Here is a 7,759-nt window from a genome sequence, read left to right as displayed (position 1 = left end):
CTGTATTTCCATCAGCAGCCTCAATACTCATCAACAGTCAAGTGGGTAAAGAAAAGGTGGTGTGTATATACCATGGAATAATATTCCTCCCATAAAGAACAAAATCGTATTATTTTCAGGAAAAATGAATGGAACTGGAGGTCACTGTGTTAAGCTGAATATGCCAGACTCTGAAAGACAAGTATCACATGTTTTTTCTCATATATAGAATCAATGAGAAAAAAAGAAAAGGATGACATGAAAGTGAAAGGGAAATTACTAACAGAAAGGGGCGAGAAGGGATAATAGGGGATGTAATCCAAGTATGTTACATGCATGTATGAAGATGCTGGGATGAAACCATTGCTCTACATAATTAACATGTTAAGAAAAGGGAGAGGAGGGGCCGGGGAGATGGCTCAGTGGAATAAGTGCTTCCTTGGCAAGCGCAAGGGCCTGAGTTCAATCCTTGGTTCTGGAAAAAAAAAAAAAAAGAGGAGGAGGGAGAGGAAATGAGTTAAGAGCTGGTAAGCCTCATCTCTAGCTTAGAACACTTCAGAACACTGTCGCAGTTCTCATCTAAAGATCGAGAACGAGGAGAGCCAGTGGTTGGTGTCTGTAGACCTGTCAGAAATCACTTAATTGGCTTTGCGTCACGGTGACACCCAACTCATGCAGCTTGAGGAGGAAAGAGTTCTTTTGGCTCATGATTTCAGAGGCTTCAGTCCACGGTCACTGACTCCTTATGGCAGAGAGTGTGGCAGAGGAAAGCTGCCTACCTGTGGCATCCAGGCATCAGGGAGGAAAGAGATTCAGAGAGAGGAAGGGGCCGGTGTGTCACTCACTTTCCTGTCACTGGGACAAAACACTCAACACCCACAGAAGCACATTTGGAGTAACTGCTTCATCCAGAGAGGTCCAAACTCCTGACAGCCCACTCCACCAAGACCTCAATGACAGACTAACCCAAGGATGGGGTCAGTATCCACGACCTAGGGCCCCCTCAGTACATGAGTCTTTTTTTGTTTGTTCGTTTGCTTGTTTGCTTGCTTGGCGGTACCAGGGATTAAACTCAGTACCTTCCGCTTGCCAGGCAAACACTTATCCCACTAAGATATCTCCCTGGCCCAGTACATGAGTCTTTGGGGGATACTATGTTCAAATCATAATCACACTTCAAGTAGCTGCTTCAGTGGCCTTCAAAGACCACTGGGCCCTAGGAGATACTGCGGGGAAAGGCATCTTCATCTCTCAACAGCCTCTCTCTCTGCCTTTACTGGGGCTGCTTCTGTGGGACAAGATTCAGTGTGGTCAGGCCCTGATGGCTCTGCAGTTTTGGAAGACACTTGAACGCAACTTTACATGTGTCTACCTTTTCCTCGTGGGGTCCACTCCCTGCTCACCCCTGCATGCATCTCCTTCCTCTCTCCATGCATGCTCTGCCTCTCCTCTCTCCATGTGGCCTACTGTCCCCAAGCATGGCCCATCTCTCCTTACTCTGGAAATTCACCAAAGCTGTGCTTTGCCTTGAGCTGTGGGTTTCTGCCCCTTTCTGGCTCTGTCTCCATCCATAGTGAGGATTTCTCAGCTTAAATCTTTCACATGATTTTAAGTGCATCACCATTTTACTACCTTCCACCAGCTTATGTACATTTTGTTTCTTCTATTTCAAGAGATCTCAAGAAGTGTTTAGCCTAGCCCCTTCGGTCCATTTTCTGGAAACTCCTCCTGTTTGTCTTCCAGGAGGTCTGTTTTGGGGTGTGATCAGCACCTTTCTGTGCCTAGTCATGGAGACTGTGCTCTGTGCTCCTTGAAGATTCCTTTCCCTCCAGTGTCCCCCAGGGTTCAATGGTCTTTGAAGGCCACTGGAGCAGCTACTTGAAGTGTGATTATGGTTTAAACCCAGTATCCCCCAAAGACTCATGCACTGAGGGGGCCTGGGTCCCAGATACCGATCCCATCCATGAGTTGCCATGGGGCAAGCAGCTATCCTCCTCCAAGGGTGTTCCTGCCTCAGAACCAGCCCACCATGGACTGAATCCTCTGAAACCATGAGCCAAAATAAACCCCTCCTTCTGGAAGGTGCAGGTGCTGAGTCTTTTATCTCAGCAACAGCAAAGTGCCTATCGCAGACATACATCATGGAATACAACTCAACCACGAAAAGAACAAAGTCCTGTCACTTGTGACAGCATGGGTGGGACTGGAGATAAGACAGTGCTAAAGCCAGGTGCAGAAAGACCAGACACTCCACATGGCACTCACACATGGGATCTAAGAGAGTTCATCTCACAAATGTTGGCAGAGGAACAGTGGCTCCCAGAGGATGAGAATGGGAGAGGCTGACTGATGGATGCCCAATTATGGTGCGAAAGGAGCATAGCTCCAGTTGCCACTGTGCAAGAAGGTGACTGCAGGCAAGGCAGATGACTATGCATTTCTGAGCACCAGAAGATGAGATTCAGAGAGTTCTCCGCATATGGAAGTGGTCAGTGTCCCAGAAGATGGATGCGACTAACTGACCTGAACACAGCACAATGTGTCAGGCCAGAGCCAAACTCTGGACACCATGGGGCCTCCGAGATGAAAGGCCTCAGGTGCCCAAACAGACGGGTTCTGGGAAAGGCCCATAGGTCTGAACCAGGTCCTGTTTCCTGCAGAAGGCTGACATTCACTGAGAACAGATCAGCTGGACCTGAGGGCTAAAAGTGTTTTCTAAAGAAAATTCATGGAAGAAAAGCATCGCTGTTCATTGGCTACAGACAAGAGGAATGGAGTCACAGTAGGGCAGGCCAGATCAGTGGAGCATGGGCAGTGTGAGGTTGCCGCCTGTGGGACAAGAGTCAGTGTGGTGGAGTCCGGGTCTCAGCCCACAGCAGCACAGGGCACAGTGTCCTGGGTGCCAGCTGACTCGCTTCCCCTCCCCTTCAGCCTCGGGCCTCATGATTCCATAGAGGATTTCTTTTTTTTAAATTTTTTTTTTAACATTTATTGTGTGTGTGTGTGTGTGTGTGTGTGGCCAGCTCAGCCCACCAGGGGGCGGGGCTGGCTGGCATGTGGTGCTGGGGGATCGAACCGAGGTCCCTGTGCTTTGCCAAGCTTGTTCCAAGTAGGTGCTTTAGACCACTGAGCCATCTCTCCAGCCCCTCCATAGAGGATTTCTTGGGCTTCTCTTTTCTCTGGGGTGTCACAAAGGCTCCATGGAGCAGGCAGCAGGAGGATCGCATCTCTGCTGCTCATGCCCACCTGGCCATGCAGGCCGTGCTGGCAAAACACAAGCTTCGAGGATGGCAACCTCGCAGTCTTAAGGGAAGCACCCTGCACACAGGGCTCAACTAGAGCTCCCAGCCTAGGGAGAGGATACCTTGCCTTCCTTCCCCTCTTCTGGAGACAAAGAGTGATGAGGAACCCTGGCCCAGGCTCCTCCACAGCCAAGGAAAAACACCAGAGTGGGGCTTGTCCTTCTGCCGTGTGCTCCAAGGAAACTTGAGGCTACCTCGATGTCCTGTGCTGGTCCCGCGAGGCTGCACTGGGCTGCCCTATGGGTAGCTTTACGTCCCACTTTGGCTTCAGTGCGTGAGTTAAGTGACCATGGCCCAGCTCCCACAGAAGCAGGTGGATACCAATCACCACTTCTACAGACCTCGCTCGCACTCAGTTCATGCTGAACACGTCTAACTTAGAGGAAAGCCTGTTGGTAGCTCCACGTGCACAAGGACTGCCAGAGTCCTCTTGTGACCACCAGGTCCTGTGCATGCAGACATGATGTGGTCACAGAAATGGTGGGGTCAGTCCTGCAAGGGACCACACCCACGCATCAGCGGTCCTCGCAATGCTGTCCCCTCACTCCCCTCCCGCTCCTCTGATGCCACGTCCTCCTTGGAACCGGAGCTGTTGCCCGACTGCCAACGGGAGACGCTGCCACTGTCTCTCCCCCCACACCTCCAGCACCCCTTGTCATACTCCCCACAATGGGCAGCTGTGGTGAGCGTGGCCAGGCACTGCGTCCCCATCTCTAGGGGAAGGGAGGATGATACGAAGGCTCCCTGCTTCTGTGTCTGTGGGACTTGGGGTCCAGTCCAGCTCCTGCAGCAGATCCCCATCTCTGGACCTGAGATATGCCTGTCAGAACCGCCTGCCTGTCCCTGTGGGACCTCCCACACCCCCATGCCCTTCCAGAGGCCTGATTCCTCTCTTTCTCTTCAGACGGCTTAGGTGTGGGTAAGGCTCATGCCCTGCACCCTTCAGGCAGTGCTGCCTTCAACCACACTTCTAGGGGCAGGGGACAGTTCCTTCAGCATTGTGAGCCTCCTTCCAAGGGGTATCTGCTGTGATGTGGGCCTCCTGCTTCCTTTTGTGCACTTGGCAGGCGAGTGTCCTCATCCCCAGTGACGGTAGTGTTCTCTCCTGCAGCCCAGGTCCTCTCAGCGTGGGACAGCTTTTTCACGATTGGGAAAGGCTCTGTGCACTGGCTCTCGAGGTGGCAGCTCCCAGCTGTCATTACCACACTCATCAAGCAGGCAAATACAGCCACCACGGAGCCAGCTGGAGCTGCGGGGATGAGCAGGAGGCTGGGTGTGACAGCCATGGACTGGCGAATGGCCCGCCTGCTTGCCCCAGGAAGAGCTGCTTCCTTGTCCCTGCTGGCTGTCAGGGGCTGTTTAGCTCCCATGGGTGCCAGTGAATGTAACCCATTATTTGTTCAAAAATAGGTTTCTTGAGGTAATGGCAAAACCCCGAGTACCAAGTCCTACTGAAAGCCCTGTGGGAGGCTGGCCTGGTTTTTTGTAAGATAATCACAGGGCTTGTGTGTTCCACAGCCAAAGCCCACAGTTGCATTGATTTTCCTCCTGGGGAACTGGCCCGTTGAAGCAATTGCCCTGGACAGGACCAGTGGCAACTGTTCTGCAGTCCAAAATGAGCCAGGCGAACCCAAACATCCAAATCTGGAGATTCTGGAGAGCCACCCACAGCCTCCTAGCCTCCGCCCCCGCTCCAGGGTCACCACCAATTTGAAGGCAGATGTTTCTTTTATATCTTTGTGAAATATTCATGGAACAGAGCGGGGGCAGAGATCCACTGACCCGTGGCTGCCAGAGCTCAGGCCTCAGGTCACAGGGCTTAAATCGGGGCAGGGGAGACAAACAGTTCTTGCTGCCTGAGCAGTCTCTGGGCCTTTCTGCTCAGTGTGCAGAACCAGGCTGGCCATGGGGGGGGGGGGAGGCCAGCAAAATCTAGAGATCATCTTCTGGGCACTGAGCACCATGCCACTACCACACTGAGAAGTGCTGGGCGGGCTGGCAAGGGTAGGGGTCTTGGGGAACCCAACAGTGTCCCCTCTGGTGCTCTGTAAGGGATTCGTTGAGATTCCTGCTCATTCTATCGCTTGAGTCCCAGTGCTGAAGTGGCTCAGCAGAGGCTGGAGACTTGAGGAGCCTGAGAGAGGCACCCTGTCCTCACCCTCCTGTGGGACCTGGAGTGGGGCAGGGAGCCATCAGCCTAGCTTTCAAGGAGCACATCTGCTACAAGGCCCCTCCTCTTTCACAGCCCCTGGTGGTCACTGAGTTACATCAGGGATGGATCCAGAATGAAATGGCACCGATCCAGTTCCAGCTCCAAGAACAAGCCTGGAAACTGCAGGAGAATGAGGCACGTGAGGACTGAGGGGGGCCAGGGAGATAGCTCAGTAGAATAAGCACTTGCCTGAGGATTGAGGGAAGGAGCCCCACCTCAGAGCTCCCAGGGCTCTGCAGCCCCTTTTCATCTGCCTAGATGCTGGGAGACCCGATCCCCACTTACTGAGCCCTCATGCTTAGTGCTGGCGTCGCTCACAGTTGACTGTAGCAGAAACACTCATGCAGGGGTCTCAAGAGCACTGCAAAGCAGGACAAGAGGCCCAAAGGGGGGCTGGGGAGATGCTCAGTAGAATAAGCACTTGCCTAGTAAGCGCAAGGCCCTGAGTTCAATCCCTGGTTCTGCAAAAAAAAAAAAAAAAAAAAAAGCCCCCAAGGGTACAGGAAAGCACAGTGGGGCCACATTACAGAAAAAGCTCTGAGCCTGGCTGGGGAGATAGCTCAGCAGTCTAAGCACCTGCTTGGCAAATGCAAGAACCCAGGTCTGACCCCCAGTACTGCATGCCGCGTTGGCCTGAGCCTAGCTGGCCACCGAAACCAGGAGTGGTGGTGTACGCCTGTAATCCCAGTGTAGAGGAGGCTAAAAACAGGAGGATCACTATGAGTCTGAGCTACATAGTGAGACCCTGTACCAATTAATTAAAAAGCCGGCCAGATAGCTCAGCAGACTAAAGCACCTGCTTAGGAAGAGCGCAGTGGCCAGGGTTTGATTGCCGGCATACAATGCCAGCCCCACCCCCAGGGAGCGCTGAGACTGATTGAGACTGGGCATGGTGGCGCACGCCAGTAATCCCAGCTGTTTGGAAGATGAACACAGGCGGATCACTAGGAGTCCAATCTACGTAGTGAGACCCTGTAGACCCGGTACTAAATACAACAATAAATAAATTAAATTAAAAAAAAAAAAAAACGCTAAGCTTGCTGAGTAGGAATGTCCTTCAGGGTAACAGGTGGTCCCTGAGGGTTTTCTGACAGGACAGTAAGACTGGAGGGAAGGACAGTCTGGTAAGACACCATTACAATACTGACACCAGTGGGGCAATGAACAGACGCTGTGGCTGGAGAACATCTTGGATGAGGGTGTGTGGTGCAAGGTGTCACGAGAGGCTCAGACCATCCCTGCCCTCACCCTCTTCCTAAGTCTGCAACTAATCCCGCCATTTTCTTGGAGAAAGCTGTTCTTGAAAACTTCCAAAACCCCTCTCCCACCTCTGAAAACCCTCAGCAACTTAGTGCCAATGTTTCAATTAATGCCTAAGGATGCTTTTGATGATGTATCCATGCATGCTGGAGAGACAGGAGAAGCCCCAACAGAGAACAGCTGGAGGACGCAAGCAACTCTCCTGACGAAATGCGAAGGTCAGGTCCCTACCATGGGCTAAAATGATGTCTTTCCACTGAAAACATGAGGTGCCATCCACTAAGTCCTGGAAAGTAGACCAACAGTTTCCTTTCCTCCTACACCCTGGATGGGGCACTGGCCACCTCATTTTAAGGAATTTTATATTTTCCTTCTAAGTGCTTGTCCCTGGCTGGACGCAGTGGCACATGCCTATAATCCTAACACTGAGGCAGCGGGATCACTGCAAGTTTTAAGAGCAGCTTGGGATACAGAGTGAGTTCAAGGCCAACCTGGCCTATATTAGCAAGACCCTGTCTCAAAGAAAAACCACCCAAAATACCCAAAGTGTTTGTCCCCACATTGAGTTTATAGTGTAGAACAAAACATCATAAAGAAAGTTAAAATGAAGGACAGGTAGTTTTATGCGAGTGCAGAATATATTTGCAGAACAGAGAAACACAGGTGAGCTAAAGCCAGAGCCTCTCTTGTGCTCTGCCAAGGTCAGGTAGGTCCCAGGCTTTTACAGTAAAAGCAACCTTCTCTCAGATGAGCAGGATCAAGGTAATTTCAGTGGTCGAAAAAAACTGATGCAGACCAGGGGCTGAAAATTTTGCAAACTTACTGGAGCCCACCTGCCCCCAAAAATCGTGAAGCAGGAAAGGAATTTAATCACTGTAGCTACGGTGGAAATAACAAGGGAACCAGATGTCCTTAGCCCCAACTTCAAGAAGTCTGACCACGCTTACGTTTGTATAGAGAAAGAGAGCAAAAGGTGGGCCCAACTACACAGTAATGGCCAAGCCTG

The sequence above is a fragment of the Octodon degus genome, unplaced genomic scaffold, assembly GCF_000260255.1.
Source record: "Octodon degus isolate 3935 unplaced genomic scaffold, OctDeg1.0 scaffold00008, whole genome shotgun sequence".
NCBI lineage: Eukaryota > Metazoa > Chordata > Mammalia > Rodentia > Octodontidae > Octodon > Octodon degus.
This window is presented reverse-complemented; position numbering follows the sequence as displayed.